The 12634-nt window shown below is 45.1% G+C and overlaps 1 protein-coding gene across 2 annotated transcripts in view; it reads right to left on the bottom strand.

The window, feature by feature from the left end:
- The window catches only part of GPR149 (G protein-coupled receptor 149), a 92666-nt gene that overhangs the window by 52164 nt on the left and 27868 nt on the right, over positions 1-12634 (bottom strand). The gene's annotated exons all lie outside the window — the stretch shown is intronic.

Raw genomic sequence — 12634 nt, 5'->3', positions numbered from 1 at the left:
ATTGGAGGAAGCGAAGAGTAGTGGAGGGTGGCTGCCAGGTACCAGATATTGGGGGTGGCTGGGTGACAGTGTGGGTAGTGCAGATACTGGGTGGTGACTGGGTGACGGTGCAGGTGGCGACAGGGAATGGGGGGTGACGTATGACAGTGCAGGTAGTGATGGGTACCTAAGGGGTGGCTGGATGACATTGCAGGAAGCGACAGGTAGTGTGTGTGTGTGTGGGGGGGAGGCTGGGTGACAGCGCAGGTAGTGACAAGTACTGGGGGGTGGCTGGATGACAGCGCAGGAAGTGACAGGTAGTACGTGCGGGGGGCTGGGTGATAGTGCGGGTTGCAACAGGTTCTGGGGGTGACAGTGCGGGTAGCGACAGGTAGTGAAGGGTGGCTGGGTGACAGTGCAGGCAGTGGGGGTGGCTGGGTTACAAATAGTGCAGGCAGTGGGGGGTGGCTGGGTGACTTACAGTACAGGCAGTGGAGGTGGCTGGGTGACAGTGCAGGCAGTGGAGGTGGCTGGGTGACAGTGCAGGCAGTGGGGGTGGCTGGGGGACTTACAGTGCAGGCAGTGGGGGTGGCTGGGGGACTTACAGTGCAGGCAGTGGGGGTGGCTGGGGGACTCACAGTGCAGGCAATGGGGGTGGCTGGGGGACTGACAGTGCAGGTAGTGGAAGTAGCAGTACAGGCAAAGGGAATGGCTGGGTGATAGATAATGCAGGCAGTGTGGGTCACTTAGTGACAGTGCTAGAAAGTGGCATAGTAGGAAACATCAGATAATAGGTGACCTGGATCTACCTCTCTCTGGTGGTAGTTAGTATTAGGACTGCCAGTGTGCCAGGTAGCAGTTAGTCAGAGCCTCTTTTCCCCTCCAGCCTTGCAGCCCAGCTCTTCTCCACGTGCAGGGGGCTGACCCTTTTTCCCCAGGCTGGCAGCTGGGCGGGCTTCTCTGTTAGAGTGACAGCTCCCTGGATGCAGGCAGACATGAGGGAGGCAGAGCCTGTTATTCCTTAGCCCCCGCCCAGCCTGCCGTGTTACCCAATCACGCGGTGGGGGCGGGGCTTAGGAGGTGGAGCTAGCACCAGGGAAAGTGCCCATGGATCTTCTCGTGGGTTGAATAATTCAACCCCGCAGCAAAATGTGGAAGGCTGCGTTTAGAATTGGCATCTGCCACCGCCGCTGTGCTGCACAACGTGACTTTTTTTTTTAAATCCACCTTTGCACAGGCAGCCATGGGTCTTCGCCCCCATCACCCCCAGCGGCACCAGGGGGTGGGGCGAGGCGAGAGCGAGATGGACCCAGCCAGAGCCCGCAGTCAGGAGCCAGATATGCGGCAGGAGTGCCCCCTGGAAGCCGGCGCTCTGAGCGATCGCTCTGGTCGCTCAGGTCAAAGGCCAGCCCTGATCTCAGATCTTGTCACCAGGCACATACCGGCCCCTCCGATCCTCCAATGAGCTGCGTCTGTGCACACTGAGCACTTCTCACTCCCACATGCGATTGCAAGACTTCACTAGGGCTGCCCCTAATCTCTGGAGTTCACTCCCACCAGCCAACAGACCTGCCACAACCTTTAATTCCTTTAAACGAACCTTCATGACCCACCTTTTCATGGTTGCGTACCCCCCTACATCAGCATCATAATACATTCTGCTGGACACCCTTTCACCGCACTCACCTATTGTGTCTCTACCCTCACCCTTTAGATTGTAAGCCTCTGGCAGGACCCTCACCCCTAGTGTGTCCAGCTTGATCATGCACCCCTATTGTCAGACACCCTGCTCGGGGACTAGAACAAACTATTTTTACCAAAGACATTGAACTACTGTTAGACATGTGCATGATCTTGTTTAGTTTTTTTTTTGCTATGAGCTCCTTGTATGTTTTACCTTGTATTTTACCCCAATTTATCTATTGTGCAGCACTGCCTAATATGTTGGCGCTTTATAAATACAATACATAATAATAATCTGCAAATATTCGCAGTGCAGGTGATGCGGTTTAAAGGTGTGTGGCAGTCCAACACACTGCATGCAGTGCATTACTGTAAAATGCGTGTTAACAATAACAGTGAAGCATACTTTAAATTGATTGTATGCTTCACTGTATGCAATGCAATGTATGAGTAATGTGCAGCGCAATTTTCCTGTTCAGTTGCATTCCTGCTTTTACAGAGAATGCAGTGCTCACTGTGAACATATCCTTATAGTGTTTTCTAGTATTTTCTCCAACTATAGTAAATATAATTTTTTTCCATCTAGTTTGATTTTTTTTTATTTGCTGTCTGTGCTGTAGCAGAATACTTTTGTTAAAAATCGGATCATAAAAGCTCTTATACATTTTTTCCTCAAACAGAAATCAGCAAAACTACCACTAGAAGAAGTGGTATGTGTAGTTTTGTAGAGTTACTTTGCATAGGTGCAATTTACAGCAGATCCGCTCCTTTGCTTTCTGTCAGATGTGGTTTCAGATGGATGAAAAATACACCCAGTGTTCTATTGACTATGACCCCAGGAGCAAAGCTCATTTAAACCAACCTCATAGCTAGAGATCTTATTTTTCATGTTCATACATAAATTTCTTGATGTACAGCTTTAGCGTGCAGAGTGTACTGTACTGTAATTATCCCACTAACATGGTAATTATAGGACAACCAGGGTGCATGTTAATTTCTGTTTTCATACAAAAGCTCAAAGTGCCGACCTTTTAAAGTGCAAGAACTAAACCCCAGAGGTCACATCTTGCTCAGAGTCCTAAACTTTCTGTCCTAATTTACATATTATCATTTTTCCTGCAGAATACTATGTGACCCTGAACATGCCACACTGAACTTACCTGGGGCTCATCCTCGCGCCTATCTAGGCCGCTTGCACATCGCCGTGAGTGTTCTGACCATGTGCTGTTCTCGAAACGGATGGGCCACGCATGTGCAGTTTCACATGACTAGAGTTGAGCCGAAATTTTCGTAATGTCGCATTACTATAATTACGCATGCGAAATTTGCGATTACGATGCGAAATTACGGTAGCGTAATTGCCATTAAAATCATAATTGAAAATACCGTAAGCGTAATTTTCAACGCGTAATTTCGCGTTTCGTTCATACCGTAATTTCGCATTAAACAATGACGCTCCCGTATAAAAAAGCCGCCGACTTTAAGGGTTAATAGCAAAGCCCCCTTAAATGCTAAGAGCCTCAAATTTGGAGAGTTTATTAAGGAGATCAGAAGGAATAAGAGTAAAAACATTTTTTTCAAAAAGACTTTATAGTTTTTCAGAAAATCGATGTTAAAGTTTTAAAGGAAAAATGTATACATTGAAAAACCCGCCGACTTTAACGGTTGATAGCAAAGCCTGCTTAAAGTTTAGGAACACCAAATTCCCAGGGTATATTAAGGAGATCAGTGGGAATAAGAGGGAAAATTTTTTTTTCAAAAAGACCTTATAGTTTTTGAGAAAATCGATTTTTAAGTTTCAAGGGGGGAAATGTCTTTCAAATGCGGAAAATGTCAGTTTTTTTTGCACAGGTAACACTAGTGTATTATTTTCATAGATTCCCCCAAGTGGGAAGAGTTTTACTTACTTCGATCTGAGTGTGGGAAATATAAAAAAAAAACGACGTGGGGTCCCCCCTCCCAGACCTCTTTAACCCCTTGTCCCCCATGCAGGCTGGGATAGCCAGAATGCGGAGCACCGGCCGCGTGGGGCTCCGCACCCTGACTATACCAGCCCGCATGGTCCATGGATTAGGGGGTCTCGGAAGGGGAGGGGCAGCCAAGCTTTCCCCTCCCCCTCCGAGCCCTTGTCCAATCCAAGGACAAGGGGCTCTTCTCCACCTCTGATGGGCGGTGGAGGTGGAGGCCGCAATTTCCTGGGGGGGGGTTCATGATGGCATCTGGGAGTCCCCTTTAAAATGGGGTCCCCCAGATGCCCACCTCCCCTCCCAGGAGAAATGAGTATAGAGGTACTTGTACCCCTTACCCATTTCCTTTAAGAGTTAAAAGTAAATAAACACACAAACACTTAGAAAAAGTATTTTAATTGAACAAAAAACATAACCACGAATAAAGTCCTTTAATATTCTTAATTAACCATTAATACTTACCTGTCCCTTTAAATAAATGATCCCTCGCAATATCCTCGGAAATTGGCTAATCAGTTACAATGTAACAAAGTTATTACAATGTAACAACTTTGTTACATTGTAACTACGCCGCACCCGACGTCACTCGCCGCTCAGCCGCCGCATACACTTACGCGTCCGTGCAGGATGCTAAGTCCCCGCTGGCTCCCACCGTCCACCCCGCCCACATCTGTCACCCACATGTGGGTGACATGTGGGTGACATGTGGGAGAGGCGGGGAGGGCAGCGGGAGCCGGCGGGACTTAGCGTCCTGCACGGACCCGACAGAGCTCTGAGCTATATAGCTCAGAGCTCTCTAAGCATCTTTGTATTTGGGCTTCAAGGAGCCCCATTGGTCCTTAGCAGACCAATGGGGTTCCTTCTGATTTAAAGGAACCCCATTGGTCTGCTAAGGACCAATGGGGCTCCTTGGAGCCCAAATACAAAGATGCTTAGAGAGCTCTGAGCTATATAGCTCGGGTCCGTGCAGGACGCTAAGTTCCGCCGGCTCCCGCTGCCCTCCCCGCCTCTCCCACATGTCACCCACATGTCACCCACATGTGGGTGACATGTGGGTGACAGATGTGGGCGGGGTGGACGGCGGGAGCCGGCGGGGACTTAGCGTCCTGCACGGACGCGTAAGTGTATGCGGCGGCTGAGCGGCGAGTGACGTCGGGTGCGGCGTAGTTACAATGTAACAAAGTTGTTACATTGTAATAACTTTGTTACATTGTAACTGATTAGCCAATTTCCGAGGATATTGCGAGGGATCATTTATTTAAAGGGACAGGTAAGTATTAATGATTAATTAAGAATATTAAAGGACTTTTTTCGTGGTTATGTTTTTTGTTCAATTAAAATACTTTTTCTAAGTGTTTGTGTGTTTATTTACTTTTAACTCTTAAAGGAAATGGGTAAGGGGTACAAGTACCTCTATACTCATTTCTCCTGGGAGGGGGGGTGGGCATCTGGGGGACCCCTTTTTAAAGGGGACTCCCAGATGCCACCATGAACCCCCCCCCCCCCAGGAAATCGCGGCCTCCACTTCCACCGCCCATCGGAGGTGGAGAAGAGCCCCTTGTCCTTGGATTTTACAAGGGCTCAGAGGGGGAGGGGAAAGCTTGGCTGCCCCTCCCCTTCCGAGACCCCCCAATCTATGGACCATGCGGGCTGGTATAGTCAGGAAAATTTTTTTTTCCTCTTATTCCCACTGATCCCCTTAATATACCCTGGGAATTTGGTGTTCCTAAACTTTAAGCAGGCTTTGCTATTAACCGTTAAAGTCGGCGGGTTTTTAAATGTATAAATTTTTCCTTTGAAACTTTAACATCGATTTTCTGAAAAACTATAAGGTCTTTTTGAAAAAAAAATTTCCCTCTTATTCCTTCTGATCTCCTTAATATACTCTCCAAATTTGAGGCTCCTAGCATTTAAGGGGGCTTTGCTATTAACCCTTAAAGTCGGCGGCTACCTAACATTGATCCATGCGTCAACTTTTCCGCTTGGGAGCATGGCCATACGCATTAATTTCGTAATACCCACTGTAATGCGAAAATTACGCGAAAATTATGCTTACGCGAAATTTCGTGAAATCCTTCTTCATTACGATTATGTACTTACGGCCATAATCGTAATTACACTAATTACGCGAAATTTCGTGAAATCGTAATTACGTCATTACGCTCATTTCTACACATGACTCCCGGTCAAGTCGCACAGCTAACGGAGCCACCAGGGGGAAAACGGAGGGAGCACAGAGGGTGCAGAGGGACTCCACGGACTACAGGGGGCTGCAGGAAGCCCCGAGTAAGTTCAGTATGGCATTTTTTCAATCTGTTCAGGGTCCCTTCCAAGGACAAACAAAGTGAGAAGAATATGGATGCTGCCTTATTTATCTCCTTTTAAACAATGCAGTAGTGTCTGAATGACACCAGAAACAAGCATGCAGCTAATCTTGTCAGATCTGACAATAATGTCAGAAATACCTGATCTGCTGCATGCTTGTTCAGGGTCTATGGCTAAAAGTATCAGGGGCAGAGGATCAGTAGGGCTGCCAGGCAACTGGTATTGCTTATAAGGAAGTAAATATGGCAGCTTTCATACCCCTCTCACTTCACTTGTCCTTTAATTTGACAAATGTTGGAGTATCAATAATGTACTCCTTTTTTGCATTCATCATTGTTTCTTCCTATTAATGCCAGAACTTCTATGACTTACTATCTAGAAAATATCAATCATTTTTACAGCCTGGCATTGTGTCCTTTATGTGGCCTAATTTGTTATGATTTAGATTTTTAGGAGAAAGGGGTGTGCTTTTTAGCGAAATCATGCTGTAAAGGTAAGGTTACATTTTTAGATATGGTAAACCATCAATATCTACTTAATATACTGTCACCTTGCCTCACTTGGTATTAGCTCAGATCTCACAACACCAGATATGTAACATAACATCACACTGTTGCAGCCACTAGGCTTTGCTAATGCAGTCTTGTTAATGTACTGCTTGCAGCTCCCTCCTCCCCATCAGGCCTCCACACCCCAATCTGCTCAATCTGACAAAGAATGGCATTTCCCTATAAATATTCAATTAATGACACAATCAAACACTGATTGAAAGGGTCTACATTTAGTCGATTTTTTGTTAAATTCATTGTTTTATTGAATGTTCCATCCAATCTATTAACAATATGCTAAATTGTGGGCCTACCTTAAAGAAAAGCATACCATTCTATTCATTATGTTCTCCTGGGCCCCTCTGTGCTGTTTCTGCCACTCCCTGCTGCAATCCTGGCTTGTAATTGCCAGTTTTAGGCAGTGTTTACAAACAAAAGACATAGGGCCTGATTCACAAAGCGGTGCAAACAGTTAGCACGCTGGTGAAAACCCCTTTATCATGACTAAACTCAGTTTAGGCATGATAAGTTTAGGTGTGATAAGTTTAGGTGTGATAAGTTTAGGCATGATAAGTTTAAGCGCCAACTGCGTTAGCACCGCAGTGCACAGCTGATCAAAAGTTTTACGCTAGCAAAGTCTGGGGCACTTCGCATAGAGTTTAATGGCGCTGCTTTGCGTGCGGGACTTTGCAAGCGATCTAAACTTATCTAAACTTATCATGCCTAAACTTATCACACCTAAACTTATCATGCCTAAACTTATCACACCTAAACTGGCTTTTCACCAGCGTGGTGCAATGGTTATCATGCCTAAAGTCTCTAAATGGGCTAGCACCACTTTGTGAATCGAGCCCATAGACTGAGAGGAGCTCAGTCTGTTACTCATACAGAGCTGCAGGGGGCATAGAGAGGGTGTGTATAGCTTCTGCCTATAACAAGCAGAGAAGCACATTCTTGCCTGAGTGCCTGAGCCCGACAAAGCCGTCAGAGGAAAGAAGATTAGATTATATAACAGAGATAATACAGCCACTGTGCAACTAGGAAAGGCTGCAGTAAGACAGACCACATTAGAACAGGTATAGGAACTTATACGATAGAAGAAATAAGGCTGTAAATTTTGTTACAGAGTCTTTTTTTTCCGCTTTTTTTTTAAAAAATGATTTCATAGAATTAGATAAAGAAAGGAAAAGGAGAAACAGGCCAAAAGAAGAAGAAAAGTACCGTATCCTCCAGTGTACGAGACACCCCCCGACCTCCGGAATCCTGCAATTACTATAGGATTTCGTAATTGCCACCGCCCTCGCGGCAGAAATGGATCGGAACCTCGTGTTCAACGCGAAACTCAGCCGCTCTCGAAAGTGTGCCCCAGTCCAGAGCCCCCCTGCATTATCAGATATTGCAAGGCCTAAAATAAAGTGCTCCAGCATGTATAACTGCACCTTTACAAAGAGAACGAGTTTCAGAGGTGGCCGCAGGCAGAGCCTCCTGATAAATTCTTTAAAGAGAATCTGTATTATTAAAATCGCTCAAAAGTAAACATACCAGTGCGTTAGGGGACATCTCCTATTACCCTCTGTCACAATTTCGCCGCTCCTCGCCGCATTAAAAGTGGTTAAAAACAGTTTTTAAAAGTTTGTTTGTAAACAAACAAAATGGCCACCAAAACAGGAAGTAGGTTGATGTACAGTATGTCCACACATAGAAAATACATCCATACACAAGCAGGCTGTATGCAGCCTTCCTTTTGAATCTCAAGAGATCATTTGTGTGTTTCTTTCCCCCATGCACTGAAGTTTCAGGCTGCTCTTTTCTTCCTGCAAACAGCTTTGCCCTTGTTTGTAATTCCTCAGTATGTGAAAGCCCAGCCAGCTCAGAGGACGATTTATCCAGCTTGTAAAAGATAAGAGAGAGAAGCGAGAAGCTGCTCTAATCCTAAATAACACACAGGCAGTGTGCATAGAGGGGCCTGGAAGGGGGAGTTCATAGCAGAACCACAACACTGAAGAACTTGGCAGCCTTCCAGACACAGGCCGACAAGTCTGACAGGGGAAAGATACATTGATTTATTACAGAGACTGTTATAGTAGAAAGTGCTGCAGTGAGCCAGAACACATTAGAATAGCTTTTGGAACGTGTAGGATGATAAAAAACAGGATGCAATTTTTGTTACGGAGTCTCTTTAAGGGATAATATCAGGCTGGAAAAAATATTGTCATAGGCCTAGTGCACACCGGAGCGTTTCCGCTGCGGTTTGCGATCTGCTTGCGGGTGCGGATCCGCTAGGGTAATGTATTTCAATGGGCTGGTGCACACCAGAGCGGGACACGTTTTGCAGAAACGCATACTCCCGGGCTGCTGCAGATTTTGGATTGCGGATGCGTTTCTGCCTCAATGTTAAGTATAGGAAAACCGCAAACCGCTCTGAAAAACGGCACTTCAGAGTGGTTTGCCAGGCGTTTTTTGTTACAGTAGCTGTTCAGTAACAACTTTACTGTAACAATACATGAAATCTACTACACCAAAAACGCTTCACAAAACCGCAAAACGCTAGCTGAAACGCTGCAGGAAAAGAAGAAAAAGCGTTTCAAAATCTGCTAGCATTTTGCGGATCTGCTAGCGGTTTTTGGTGTGCACCAGGCCTAAGCAAATGAATGGCATCTGTGTGCATTTAAAATATTTTCCTTTCTCTGCAGTTGGTCCTGGGTTTTTTCATTTAAATCTATGCCATATGAGTGATATAGTATGAAGTGTAAAATTACCTTTTACAATTACAGTCTAAACCACAAAATTAATAGTTGACTTACTTTCTATCAGTTTTTACTAGTTGACCCAATTTCTGTCATATTTATAAAAGTGATAAAATGTGGCATAATTATGAAAGCCTGCTATAATTACCATGCACAGCCACAGTAATTTTACTAATCCAAAGCACTCTTATATCAAAGCGAATTTCCCTGTAACAATTAATGGGAACCCAGATGATATAGAAAAATAGTAATAGAATAAAAATGTATACAAGACTTTCACTAAAACTAACAGAATCATTGCCATCTGTTGCCTTGCCCCAACCTTTTTATTTTATTTTTTTTATTATGTATTTTAAAAAGGAACTTATCCAGTGACAGTTACTGTTGAGGATTTCATGAAAATGTGACTTTGCACAGTCTCTACACTCAGATTAAGTACAATCCTGCAGGGCTCTTTCACACCAGAGCCCTTTGCTGCGTTGTAATGCAAAGGCAGTTCTTTGCGTTAACCACCCGGCGCTGCGTTTCAGTACATTGCGGTTCCGACGCAACCGTGCGCGTTGAACCACCGGGAGCCGTCGTTTTCCTGTCGGGTTAATTAATTACTATCGCCGCTAATTGCGTCGCACTGCAGATACCCGCCGACCCGCCGCAGGCTAATAACGCGTGCAGGAGAACAGCTCCTGCACCCATTGTCTGGTGTGAAAGGAGCCGCAGCGCCAAAGGAAGAAGAACCAGCGGCTAAGTTGTGATGATGTGACGCATGTATACTTTTTTTTGCTTGTGTATCAAGACGTTGCTTGAATATCAATTCAAAACTCTGCATAAGCTAGGCTAGGGGAGGCACACGAGGGAAGGGGGGGGGGGGGGGGTGGCACTGTAGTGCCCATAAAAAATGTTAAATATGACAGGGAACAGGTTAAAGCTGAATTTTAAAAAGTCAGCTGTACAACTTTCCATGTGGGAAAACGGAACAGAAAAGAAAACGTTTTTTTCAGGTGAAAGGAATTGTCCATGTGATCACACTCCTACTCCTTCAGGCCCCTGCTGGACCTCCAAGCAAGTCATCCCAGTTGGGAGTCATGTTATCCCAGTCCCAGTCCAAGCAAGTCATCCCACAGTTGGAGAAACCCTTTCTGCAAGAAGCTTCTATAAGGACACTGAGTCATCGGCATGACCATGCCTATCTAAAATTTAGTATTTAACGTTTGGTTTTTGAAAAACAGAGGACTACAATCTTGAACACAGTGAATCCAGCGTGGGAGACTTGGGCGCACAGGGAGTAACTTTGGCGCCGTCAGAAAACATAGCTAAAGTTACTTTTAAAACACAATAATTCAGCTACCAGCAATTGCTGGAAGCTGAATTTTTTAATTCCCCGCCATGGCGGCCTGGAGGGGGAATAGTATTTAACACGGTTGGGACTTGTGCAGCAGCAGGATCAGCCGTATACCGGCTGTATCCTGCGCCCAAGTCTCCTGCGCCGATACGTCTCGTACGCCACAATCTAATATTGTAGGAATGAGGATTTCAGTGAATTCCTCCTCAATGAAACTGGCCATGTGTCCCATTCTCCAAGATCCCAAAGAGTAGTTTGCAGACTTTTTCAAGTCACCATTGTAAGTTAGGTGTGCGCAGGTGGTGGGGCATAGGGAGGTTAATTGAGATATACTGTATAAACATACAGTACTGTGCAAACCGCAAACACACACACACACATACTATATATACTATATATACATATATACACACACACACATATTTTCTACTTACATTTTCATGTACAAACATATAGTTTATCTACAAGGGAAGGATACAGTATTTAAATTGCAAGGTAAGCTATGACGCATTGAAAGCCGTATTCTTGGCTGCATTAATGCAAGCTGTTAAGAGCTTTATAAACCAACTAAATATTTCAAAGAAACAATTTAACACTTGTTCACAAAACAAACAAGTCACTTTGCGTGTAGGTAAGAAGACATTTACGCTGCGCTTGATTGCCGCAGGTGTTCTGATCATTGCTCCAACTCTGGAGTCATTTGTAAAGTTTGCGGGGGCTACCCTGGCTGGTGTTATACCTCTAAGTGTCTGATATTATATGCCATGCTGAAGAATTCTGTTCCATATGAATTTACTGTAGAAAAAATACCTTTCCCAATGATTATGAGTCACACAATTCATCATGCATTCGTGAAAGTCGTCTTGTATACTTGGCATTAGCAAATAAGAAAGAATAAACAGTGTCATGTAATCGACAGGGTTATTCAGAACAAAATGTCAGTAGTGGATGCACAGGAAAAAGAAGTGATACAAATGAGAAAGAATAATCTATAACATAATTAGAGGGATCACTGTGTGCTTGCAATAATAGCACTTTCAATTTCTTTTCACCCAGTTTGCCTTTTGTGTGTTTTTCAATAGCTGATAATAGCTGATATGCCAGGTATGATTGAGTGGAAGATTTGCAATAGCTAACAGCTATTTAGTATTGCTATTTGTTCTTCCCTCACACTGGTCCTTAAAGAGAACCCAAGGTGGCACAGGAGGGGCAGATGGGACACAGAGGCATGTTCCCTGCTGCATGATGTGCCTCTATGTCCCTCCTGTGCCGTTCTCTGCCCCCCCCCCTTCCGTGTCGCGCTATCACCCCCGAAATTGCCGACATACAGCTTGTCAGCAATCTCAAGGAGAAGGGGAGAGAGGTATTCCCTGCTAAATGCCCACTGGAGGCCTTCCTGCAGCCCTTCAGCGGCTGCTCCTCCCGCCACCTTTTCATAAAAATTGATCAGGAAAATCAGGCACTGCTGATCGACTGATAAAAACAGGAAATTCACTCAAATGTATCACTTAAATAAAAAAAATTGTTTTTTCTGTACACCCAATCATTTTTATTGAATCAATTTTTTTTATTGTATCGTGCAGCCACCTTAAAAGAAACCTGAGATGGGGTATTAACCACTTAAGTAGCAGTAGTCTCTGGATTCGCTGCATATACCCGCCAAAAACACTGCATGCCAGGATCCTCGTGACATCCACTCTGCCGTCTCTATGACTGCAGAGTCATATGAGCCAGTCAGGAGCCAATTTCATTGGCTCCTGATCGTGTCAATGTAAGCCAATTTACATTGATAGACATGCCCAGGAGCCAATTAAATCAGCTCCTGACCGGCTCACAGGGCTCTGCCGTCTACGCCCTGCCAGCCAGGTAACCAACAAAACAGGGCATAGATTTTAATCACCTCGGTCCTTAAGTACTTAAAAAAATGTATACGTACCTGGGGCTTCCTCCAGCCCCCTTCAGACAGCTCGTTCCCTCACGTCCTCCCGGGTTACCTCGATCCTCCGCAACCCATCCCATCAAGCCCTTCAGTCCCAGCCACAGGAG

The sequence above is a fragment of the Hyperolius riggenbachi genome, chromosome 4 (assembly GCF_040937935.1).
Source record: "Hyperolius riggenbachi isolate aHypRig1 chromosome 4, aHypRig1.pri, whole genome shotgun sequence".
Classification (NCBI taxonomy): domain Eukaryota; kingdom Metazoa; phylum Chordata; class Amphibia; order Anura; family Hyperoliidae; genus Hyperolius; species Hyperolius riggenbachi.
Note: the sequence above shows the minus strand (reverse complement) of the source record. Positions and strands in the feature narration are given on the sequence as shown.